General features: G+C 33.7%; 1 long non-coding RNA gene across 1 annotated transcript; it reads left to right on the top strand.

Moving 5' to 3' along the window:
- The first annotated feature begins 5,837 nt into the window (after window positions 1–5,837).
- On the top strand, window positions 5,838–7,471 carry LOC139501681 (uncharacterized). Its single transcript, XR_011658628.1, has 2 exons — window positions 5,838–6,318; window positions 6,762–7,471. It is a non-coding gene; the product is annotated as an uncharacterized lncRNA (long non-coding RNA).
- The last annotated feature ends 4,849 nt before the right edge of the window (window positions 7,472–12,320 follow it).

Raw genomic sequence — 12,320 nt, 5'->3', positions numbered from 1 at the left:
AACTCACCAAAATGTCTTAACTACAGAATTTTTAAATATAATCATGGTTTAGAATTTTATTTACTTAATTTACCAGATGATTTGAAAAAAGCCTTATGCAATTTTAGATGTCTAAATCATCGACTCCCTATTGAAAGGGGTCGCTTTTGGGGTATAGAACGTGACGACAGAATTTGTGACATTTGTAACAAAAACCAATTAGGTGATGAATATCATTATTTATTTAATTGTACTTTTTTCAATAATGAAAGGAAATCCTTATTACCTTGTAATCTTATTATCAATCATAATACTGACAAATTTTATGAATTATTTAATTCTGACTCTTACAATGTTGTTCTTAAAATTGCAAAATTTTGTAAAATTGTACTATCTGTTGTTAATTAAACTAATATTGTTTCAACCATTAATATGTCCATTTGAAGTTTACTGTCTTCCTTTAAATGCATTACTTTTTCAAATGTATATATGTTAATGAATGTTTATAATGTTCACTGCATTACTTTGATACTTTGTTATTTGTTATATTATGAATACTTATGTAGTATTTGTTATTGTTCACATACCCCTGTTGGGGTCTTTGAGAAATAAAAAACTTGAAAACTTGAAACTTGATTAAATTCAATCTGAATCCGGAGAAACTGGTTGAAAATGAGGAATTAATGAAGTTTTCTTTGACCTGGTAGCTAGAAAATAGTTTACATGCAAGTAGGTACTGCACACTTAAGTATAATATTTTTTTAAAAATTGCCAGATTAAAAAAATAAACAAATTTCATAATATGTAAACAAACTACCATAAGTTTACATTTTATAAATAACCACAGTGGATTGTTTACTTAATTTATCTATTGGTTTACATTGTTAGTTTACCCTGAAAGCAGTAACAGGTGCCTGAGTAATAACCCCAAACATAAATTTTTGAATTTACGACAAACCCTGTATAATTATCATGATTATTTCACTTATTTTTTAACATGTTTAAGATTTTTGTTTTCCTTTTTGAAAACTATTTATGGGCTATTGAGTGTTTTATACTATAGCACTATTTAGTTTTTGAATAGGTTGCATTTTATCAACTTGATATTTTTCAATGAAGAAGGTAAAATATTTATTGATGTGATTGTTTTAATATTGTTTTATTTGTTTTATTAATAAAACATCAGTTAAGTTTGCAAAACCAGGGTACTGATTAGAAATCTAACCAAAGTTACCGAACTTGCCAAACTGGGGTATAGATCAGAAATCAGAAATGTTTGCATAACAAGAGTACTGATATGAAATGTTACCGAACGTCCGAAGTTACCGAACCTACCGAACTGGGGTATAGATCAGGATCAGCAATGTTATCAAACATGCAAAACAATAGAACTGATTTCAAATGTTACCGAAGTTACCGAACCTGCCGAACTAGGGTATAGTTCAGATATCAGTAATATATGTAAAACAAGAGTTCTGATATGAATTGTTACCGAAGTTACTGAACCTGCCGAACTGGGGTATAGATCAGGATCAGCAATGTTATCAAAATGCAAATCAAGGGTACTGATAAGAAATGTTACCGAAGTTACCGAACCTGCCGACTTGGGTAGAGTTCAGAAATCAGAAATGTTTGCATAACAAGAGTAATATGAAATGTTAACGAAGTTACCGAACCTGCCGAACAGGGGTAACGTTCAGAAATCAGAAATGTTTGCATAACAAGAGTACTGATATGAAATGTTACCGAAGTTACCGAACCTGCCGAACTGGGGTAGTGATCAGAAATCAGAAATGTAATGAAACATGCAGACAGGAGTACTGATAAGAAATGTTACCGAAGTTACCGAACCTGCCAAACTGGGGTAGTGATCAGAAATCAGAAATGTAATGAAACATGCAGACAGGAGTACTGATAAGAATGTTACCGAAGTTACCGAACCTGCCGAACTGGGGTATAGTTCAGAAATCAGAAATGTTTGCATAACAAGAGTACTGATATGAAATGTTACCGAAGTTACTGAACCTGCCGAACTGGGGTAGTGATCAAAAATCAGAAATGTAATGAAACATGCAGACAGAAGAACTGATAAGAAATGTTACCGAAGTTACCGAACCTGCCGAACAGGGGTAGGGATCAGAAATGTTACCGAAGTTACCGAACCTCCCGAACAGGGGTTGAAATCAGAAATGTTACCGAAGTTACCGAACCTGCCGAACAGGGGTAGGGATCAGAAATGATACCGAAGTTACCGAACAGGGGTTGAAATCAGAAATGTTACCGAAGTTACCGAACCTGCCGAACAGGGGTAGGGATCAGAAATGATACCGAAGTTACCGAACCTGCTGAACAGGGGTTGGTATCAGTAATGTTACTGAAGTTACCGAACCTACCGAACAGGGGTAGGGATCAGAAATGTTACCGAAGTTACCGAACCTGCCGAACAGGGGTAGGTATCAGAAATGATACCGAAGTTACCGAACCTGCCGAACAGGGGTAGGGATCAGAAATGTTACCGAAGTTACCGAACCTGCCGAACAGGGGTAGGGATCAGAAATGTTACCGAAGTTACCGAACCTGCCGAACAGGGGTAGGGATCAGAAATGTTACCGAACTCGGCGAACCTCGGCGAACGTTACCGAACTTTTCCCCAATCCTGTACCTGCCTGTATGAATAATATCTTCATTTTCTGTATTGCTCAATTGACATAACGGCTCTGCTATAAAGTGTGTGAACTTGTGTTTGTCAGACTGTAAAATATATGATCCCGTCATCATTCTGGCTTTTGTAATTGCTTTTCTTGGATGTATATTTTGGTCAAGAGCCTTATCCATTAAGATGATATGCTGTACGACACCAAATGCTGATTGTACGTCAAGAACAGATAAAAAGAAGTTTTCAGTTGATTTTTAGCTCACCTGGCCCATGCATTATTTTTTAACAAACTGCAGAGATGGTATTACAAAAGAAAATGTGCTGTTTCGACCTGTTTAGCCCATTCCAGCTTCTCTTTTCATGATGAGGGTACCATGATAAACCATGTAAGTTTGATTTTGTGAAGCAATTTGAATCTAAAGTCTCTTCTTTTGGCATTTTATTAGGGACTTCTCGTTTTGAATGTTCCTCGAAGTTCAGTTTTTTTTTGTTATTTTACTTTTTTCTGCACTTTTCATGACCTTGAAGCTGATTATTATAAAAAAAAAATATGTTTCAATGCTAAACTGTAGCGAACGCAAAAGAAGACCTTATTAACCGATACGGCACAAAACAAACTGTAAAATCTGTTGAAAGGGAAAGCAGCACAAAAGAATGTTATAAACGGTAGTATTTTGCCTGACTGGAAGAGATTCCTGTATGATAACGAAAACACACCTTAATCTCTTTTTTAGTTTAATAATTCTACAAAATTGTGACAACCCCCGCATCCACCCACCCCCTTTAATTCCACCAACCTTACTTAGCCGGAAAGTTTAGAAATCTTGAAACTGTCAAATTCGTTTCATACACTACTGTTAAGCACTGTTGTTAACGACCCTGATACTATGTTATTACTATATATATAACGAATAAGTCTGAAGAACTTTGAAGGATAAACAAAATAATTTCAGTGGTTCGCAGAGCTTCGGAAATCCCGTAAAGATGAATCACTTCTATTTGAATTAATGTTGATCGCAAAGTTTTATGATCAGGAAAATATGAATGAGTTCTTCGTGATATAAATAAAATGCAAAAATCTACCTTGCCACCAGTAAAGATGTGGTATAGTTAGGTTACTTACAGAGAAGCAGCAATGAAACAGGGTGTTTTAGGTGCCTCTTTTTAAACTAAGATTTTGACAGCAACACACATTGTTGAACACCCTATTCCTTCACTGTTGGAGAACATATGTCGAGGTGATAATCATACATCCCCCGTGTATTTTAAATAAATGTTTATATCAGAATTCTTGCAAAATCTAACGTGTTCATGTAAGGGGAAATATCGGTGTAAAAAGTCATGTGCACCTGTAAGGGGTCAGAATTATACAGAAATTCTTGTCATATTCCTTGACAGATGAAAAAGAATAAACTCTCTTCTGAATTATGTTGTTTTGACCTCATCGGTGATATTTGCCGTATTGTTATTGTATTCGAGTAATTTAGTGGTTTTGAAAATCATGCATAAGCTTTTGCAAAATACGCATTCAAGGTAATAAGCTACAGTCAAACTCATAAATCGAAAATAAACTGACAACGCCATGGCTAAAAATGGAAACGGAGGGGATTGTAGTTACGACCTTACGTCGTCACTACAATCCCCTTCCCTTTCATGAATTTGACCTACTGAATTAGACTATTTACCGGATTTTTTATTACATAAGCAACACGACGGGTGCCACATGTGGAGCAGGATCTGCTTACCCTTCCGGAGCACCTGATATCTCCTTTAGTTTTGGTGGGGTTCGTGTTGTTTATTCTTTAGTTTTCTATGTTGGGTCATGTGTACTATTGTTTGTCTGTTTGTCTTTTTCATTTTCAACCATGGCGTTGTCAGTTTATTTTAGATTTATGAGTTTGACTGTCCCTTTGGTATCTTTCGTCCCTCTTTTACATGTCGATGATTAAACCGATTAGTTAAAAGAAGCTATTCGGTTGCTTTTTATGTAAACATTGAGAGTTAAAACAGTCATAATAAAAAGTCAGCCCTCACTGTAACGTTGATGTGTAGTGTACACTGAACTCTGTAAATGTTGGTGTCTTAGACAAAACAATCAGTTAATCATACAAACGTTTAGAAATTCATCTAAAAGTATATGTTTATACTAAAGCTATTTACCTTTTCAACCAATATTAATTGAAAATACATCTTGTGTAGTCAGAACGAAACGTAACAAACGCAAAATGTATATTGCTGATGTGAATGAGAAAAAGATATACGATAGATGACCAATGTTTTATACTGCAGATTGAGAACATATTGATTTTTAAAGGCAGTGCTTTAAGGCCTGACTTTCAAGTCATGAGGTTCATCTTTCCTTACGCAAATCTTTGCTGGGGGTCATTTTGCAAGAAATAGATCCGGAAATGTTTAAATTTCTCCTCTACTTTTTGTGGTATGTATTGGTTTTTGTTCCTTTCATTTACATTGGGAAATAAAGAAACGATCAGTGTGTATTGTTCGTTTTAAAAATCTGTTTATTAATGTGTCTTTTGCATTATAAGCAGTCAATCTGATTACAAACTATCATTATTCGAATTCCGTGTGGAAAGAGGTCCGTTCAATTTCGAGTACTATTTGCGATCTAAAGATATTTTAAAATCATTTCACTCGTTGATATAACATGATATTATAATTAAAAGTCGACTGACCGTGAATTATATTGCATAATATACAATTTAAAGTATTTCTGTACGTGAAGCCGTATGACGTTATAGTTATTTCGGTCTCAGTTATGTAAAATATGAAATTATCGTTCCTGAATAGGGTTCCACTAATTAAAGACAAGAAGCGTCAAAAAGTGATAAGAAGCGACAATAAAATTAAAATAGCGATAAGAAGCGACAATATAATTAATTTAGCGAGAAGAAGCGTCAAGAAGACTATATAGCGACTATACATCAATAAAAAAAATGTCATTGCAACAACTTATTCCCCAAAGATATTAAAAAAAACATGCATTATTTTTTATTATAGGGGCGGTTATAAAACATTTTTTATATTACTGTACATTGATAGATAAAAATATGTTTTTATTAAGAAGAAAGGGATTAGTTTTTATTAGATATAAAAAAAAATATAGTTTATGCACACGCTAAAAATTGGCCATCAAAACAAAAAAATTTCAATTTCCTTTTAAAGAATTTATTGAATCAAAACCATGCAATATCATTTTCTTTCTAACAGTGAAATTCTTCTTTTTCATAGGGACATATTTGATAGGTGTAGCTTCACCCTATCACATCAAATGAGAATAGCCTCGTGAGAGAATTACGATTCGCTTGTCCCTTGTTAGTTATTGTCGCTTCGTCACTAAATTAAACTTCTTGTCGCTGTTTGTCTCTAAAATTCTTCTTGTCTCTTATTAGTGAGACCAGTCAGTTCCGTCCTTAACTTCCGTTTTTGCACTGCAAAACAATCACACAATTAACGATGCCTAGTCCTTGTTGGTGTGTACCTGAGTGTCATTTAAGAGGAGGACTTGCATTTCTAAATTACTTAATAAGAAGGAAAAGTTGGATCAACGCCATGGCTCAAACGTAGATTGTCATGTGCGATGCAATCGTAGAACCCATATCAATCAGCTGTTGTTTGCAAGGCACATTCTACTGAAAACGACTACGTTCAGGAAACTATTCATGGTAAAACTTTATTTTCTTTAAGAAATATATACTGTTATTTATATAATCGCCATGCAAGTAAACCAAAGTCTGTTTGCAACCGCAATTATCGTTTTAGAATAAAAAGGGGGGCGAATTCAAGACGTCATAACTTTTGGGATTACGATTCAATATCATCTGTTTGACATTTTTTGGTTAATACTACAATTGTATGGTTTTTCTACAAGAGATATATTATACTGATAATTATTTTAGCAGTAATTATGTAAATTTCGGTTGTAATGACAAGAATTCATGAGCTATCATGCCTCGGGCTTTCTTGAAAAATATCAATGACAATGTAAACAGGAACAAAAAATTGACATGAATGATGCTCTCCACCTATGTTATAGTTATTTAGGTATGTGTGTTGCACCAGTCTTTCACAAGTTTCAAAAAAGCTAATGTTATAAAACTTTTTTCAGGGCACATACCCACTTTATAGAGACTTGTCTACTGCCATGCATTCCCATCCTATTTTCATGCACCATTTGTAAGCAAGAGACTGAATGGTTTACAAAATTAAAAATCAGGACGGTGTCCCGTTAAACCAAAAGAACTAAACTGGATGAATATTGTAGGAGAAATCTAGAGGAAAGTTTTGATTTGTGAAATTGGTTTTCCTGAACAGATGTACATTCATCCTGCAGGAAAGATTTATAACTGTCCACCACCAACTGACGAGCTAATGTTGAGCTTCACAGATGGAATTACTCAAACACCATAAATGCCTATGTTTTCAGCACAGATTTCACAAATCATGACACAGCTGTGCATTTTTATGCCCCACCTACGATAGTAGGGGGTATTGTGTTTTCTGGTCTGTGCGTCCGTTCGTCTGTTCGTCCGTTCGTCCGTCCGTCTGTCCCTCTTCAGGTTAAAGTTTTTGGTCAAGGTAGTTTTTGATGAAGTTGAAATCCAATCGACTTCAAACTTGGTACACATGTTCCCTATGATATGATCTTTTTAATTTTAATGCCAAATTAGAGTTTTTACCCCAATGTCACGGTCCACTGAACATGGAAAATGATAGTGCGAGTGGGGCATTCGTGTACTGGGGACACATTCTTGTTTATACCTGTTAAGAGTCGAAAACTAAATATTATTTTTATATAAATAAACATATATTGTGTCATTTTAGAACTTACATTTTTCCAAAGGATGCATGAATGAAAGTAGTGAAATTCATTTTGCTTTGATATATAGATTTGAATTACAATTGTTCATGTTATTGTAATGCATATAAAAATAAGGAGATGTGGCACAATGTAAATATATGATATTCTGGGAGTTTATCAAACTAAAGGGGATAAGAAATGGGTATAAGCAGTTACAGGACTGTACTACTGTACAATCTCCAACAATGAGAAAAACTCATACTGTAAAGAGAATTTCATATTTACAAGTAAGTTTTGTTTTTGCATTGAATAATTTTCTTCTATTGTCTTAAAAGCAAATATGGGAAGTGGTTAAAATGCTAATGAGACAGCTTTTATGGCCACCAGATGTCATTGTTACCTTGATTAAAAACTCCTTTTTAGCTCACCTGACCTGACTCATCATTTGGTTTCGTCGTCCATAAACTTTTACAAAAAATCTTCTCTGAAACTGCTGTGCCAAATTTAACCAAACTTAGCCAAAATCATCATTGCGGTATCTAATTTAAAAAATGTGTGGTTAGACCCGGTCAACCAACCGAGATGGCCACTATGGCCAAAAATAGAACATACAGGTAAAATGTAGATTTTGGCTTATAACTCTGAAACCAAAGCATTTAGAGCAAATCTGACATAGGGTGAAATTGTCTCTTCAGTGAAGATCTATCTGCCCAGGAATTTTCAGACAAATCTGACAACCCGTTGATGGATTGCTGCCCCCAAATTAGTAATTTGAAGGAAATTTTGCAGAGTTTGGTTATTATCTTAAATACTATTATAGATAGAGATAAACTGTAAACAGCAATAATGTTCTGCAAAGTAAGATCTACAAATAAGTCAATATGACCAAAATTTTAAGTTGACCCCTTAAAGAGTTATTGCCCTTTATAGTAAATTTTTAACAATTTTCATAATTTTTTGTATTTTTTGTTAATTTTTAAAAAATATTTTCAACTGTAAATACTGGGCCATGTTTATTATAGATAGAGATAATTGTAGCACCAAGAATGTTCAGTAAAGAAAGATCTACAAACACATCCCCATCATCAAAAACACAATTTTGTCATTTTATATGTGTCCGTTGTTTAATATGCACATAGACCGTCCAAGGTGAGCGACACAGGCTCTTGAGAGTATCTAGGTCATTAATACAGGTAGATAACTTTATCATGTTTATACTGAAAAATAATTTTGCTTGGAGGGATAATTTAAAAAAAGTTCTGTCTTCAAAAGAGTTGACATGTTACTATGTACATTAACCATTATGTTACTTGATGTTCTAGCAATACACACAGAACGGAGACTAGTTAATCTTTGTGAATTATTTTCCATAGGATAGGAGTAATTGAATATGTGTATATAATCAATAATTAAAAATAGTTTTATTTACATTAAAAAGGAAAAGTTCTTATGTCTTAAAAATGCATTTCATGGCGAGGTACAGAAAATATACTGTAAACAGTAGACTATAGATATAGGTGAACTAGGTACAAGAGAACTCTAAATCTTAAATACTACAAACCACCTCTGTTCTATGGAAGATAATGATATAACTGGACTAGAAATACACACAACCTGTAATTAACTGCCTTTACAGCGCTTTCGCGCTTTGATTTGGTAATTATGTACTAATTTATAAAAAAAACCATCAAGCTCTCATAATAAGTCTGTCGACTTCAAACCACCATCACGCGTCTAATAGACCATTGCACATCAGCAAAAGGACCATTGCAGTTCAATGTCCCTTTCGTACCTCCGAGTCCTACATATATAGCATGAACATAATTCTTTAAGTATTGAGTTATGAAAAAGGCAACAGTAGTATACCGCTGTTCGAAAATTTTAAATCGATTGAAAAAAAGCAAATCTGGGTAACAAACTAAAACTGAGGGAAACACATCAAAGAGAAGAACAACGACAAACACTAAAATGCAACACACACAAATTCTCTTGTCACCATCTTATGGTGTTTATATATCTCAACTTGTACAATTTGCTCGTGTATGTAACAATGTTTTAGATTTTAACGAGAGAAATTTATGTATTACTGAAATATTATTACACCAGGGTTTTCGATATCACAAACTAGTCAAAACATTTACTAAATTTTATAATCGGTATAAGGACATCATTCGTAAATATAGCTCAACATGCAGACTTCTTATACGTTCAGGTATTTCACATCCAATTTTTTTTGGAAATATTCTTTATAAAGCACAAAGGTCTCAGTATTCACCTCAGAAACTAACAAAACCTTTGAATAGACTTATTAAGAAGGGATATAGTTACGATACTGTTGTCAGGTCATTAAAGCTTGCATGTTTTGGCGTTAATATTGATTCACTTATAGGGTCTTTGCATCGGAACTAGACACATTTATTCAAAAACCAGTTGTTGGCATGACACGGGTTATGTAGTTCTCATATATGTTATGATGGTATGATACTAAACCCCTAACGGGAAGGATTGTGCCTGATGTTCATATGATGAAATCATAATCTTTCAGTCAGTTTATTTGAAGTCTGGAGCTGGCATGTCAGTTAACTGCTAGTAGTCTGTTGTTATTTATGTATTATTGTCATTTTGTTTATTTTCTTTGGTTACATCTTCTGACATAAGACTCGGACTTCTCTTAAACTGAATTTTAATGTGCGTATTGTTATGCGTTTACTTTTCTGCATTGGCTAGAGGTATAGGGGGAGGGTTGAGATCTCACAAACATGTTTAACCCCGCCGCATTTTTGCGCCTGTCCCAAGTCAGGAGCCTCTGGCCTTTGTTAGTCTTGTATTATTTTAATTTTAGTTTCTTGTGTACAATTTGGAAATTAGTATGGCGTTCATTATCACTGAACTAGTATATATTTGTTTAGGGGCCAGCTGAAGGACGCCTCCGGGTGCGGGAATTTCTCGTTACATTGAAGACCTGTTGGTGACCTTCTGCTGTTGTTTTTTCTATGGTCGGGTTGTTGTCTCTTTGACACATTCCCCATTTCCATTCTCAATTTGAACTCTATTATAAAAATGGCAATTTTCCTGACTTGGTACAGAACATTTTAAAAACAAGTTGTATGGTGAACCTGGTTTTTGTGACTAGCCAAACCTTATATTGTTTTATGGCAATGTTAAATATAACATTAAAATAACTACAATTCATGACAGAACTACAATACAAATAAATGGAAGAACATACAGGACAGAGAAAACACAAATTAGCAATATAATAAGCTAATTGTTATTAAAAGATACCAGGCTTATAATTTAATACGATTTGACTCACCACTGACGCCCAGGTCATAATATCAAGGACAGCAAAACAAAGACGGAAACATGGGTGACTATGAATTCCAAAAAGTTGTGCCAAATACGGCTAAGGTTATCTAAGAAAATCCTTAGTATGAAGAATAATTCATACTTTTGCAAACAGTAGATTTATTAAAATGACTATATAATCGATATATATGTTAACACCGAAGTAGAAACTAATTGCAGAAAACAAACAAACACGATTTTTTTTTTAATTCGGCACATAAAAACAACACAGCCGAACAACCTATTATATGTTAGCCAAAAAAATCGACAAACAAAAGTGGCGTCACATTTAAATTTCTAAAAATTTCCACAAAATAGGATAGAGTTCAATATTAGTTTTGTAATACTGATATAACATGTATTCGTTCGCGACCGAGAGTTAAAATCATTCCTCAGTAAAGGACCTAAATATCGTCCCCCGTCAATTATTAATTGGAATGAGTGTCGTAATATCATCCACGACTCACTCCGTACCTACTGTTTGAAATGGGTAAAAAAATATCATTATTGTTTGACGTAAATTTTATATAAAGGTTCTGCAAAAGGAAATCAGAATTCAACAACATTCCAATTGACTTCATTTTCAGAAAACGACATCTGTAACAAACACAAACTTTTAGTTACTTCTTTACAAGCAGAACCAAAAACAATGAAAGTCCCAACTTTCGAAGCTTCACAAAAAACCTTACAAATATAGATTTATTTCATCTTCAAGCCATTGTTCTACTACTAAATTGTCTGTTTTACTTACTAGTACACTTGGTACAATAAAAAACCTGATAATAAATTGTTCAAATAAGGCCTTTGAAAATAGTGGAATTAATTACTTTTGGAGTGTCAAAAACTCGTTGGAAGTACTTGATAAATTGCATGCATATATTGGTGATTTTGAATCTGTTCAAAGTTTTGATTATTCCACCCTTTATACCACTTCATATTCTTATTAAGAAAAAATTCACATCCCTAATTAACTGGGCATTTAAAAAGTCGGAATGCGAGAACATATGTTCAAACTCTTTTAAGTCATTTTTTAGTAGCAATAAACAAAAGAACTATGTCAATTGTACATGCTTTGATACTATATATGCGCTTGAATGTTTACTTGATAACATTTTTGTTCGCTTTGGAGATTCCGTATATCGTCAAGTTATTGGAATTCCAATGGGGACTAACTGTGCACCACTTATTGCGGACCTGTTTTTGTATTGTTATGAGTTACAATTTATGACTGAAATTAGCAAAGACACATCGAAACAACATTTGATACAAAAATTTAACAATACTTTTAGATATTTGGATGATATATTGGCTCTCAATAATGACGACTTCAGTATGTATACTAAAGAAATTTATCCTGTTGAACTTACTTTAAATAAAGCTAATACTAACAATGACCACTGTCCTTTCCTCGATCTTGATATCTATATCATTAACGGGAAGCTTACTACGAAAATTTATGATAAAAGAGATGATTTTTCATTTCCTATCGTTAATTATCCATTTTTAGATGGTGACGTT

This window comes from Mytilus edulis, chromosome 13 (assembly GCF_963676685.1).
Source record: "Mytilus edulis chromosome 13, xbMytEdul2.2, whole genome shotgun sequence".
NCBI lineage: Eukaryota > Metazoa > Mollusca > Bivalvia > Mytilida > Mytilidae > Mytilus > Mytilus edulis.
The sequence above is the reverse complement of the archived record's forward strand: the minus strand, read 5'-3'. Positions and strand labels throughout refer to the sequence as shown.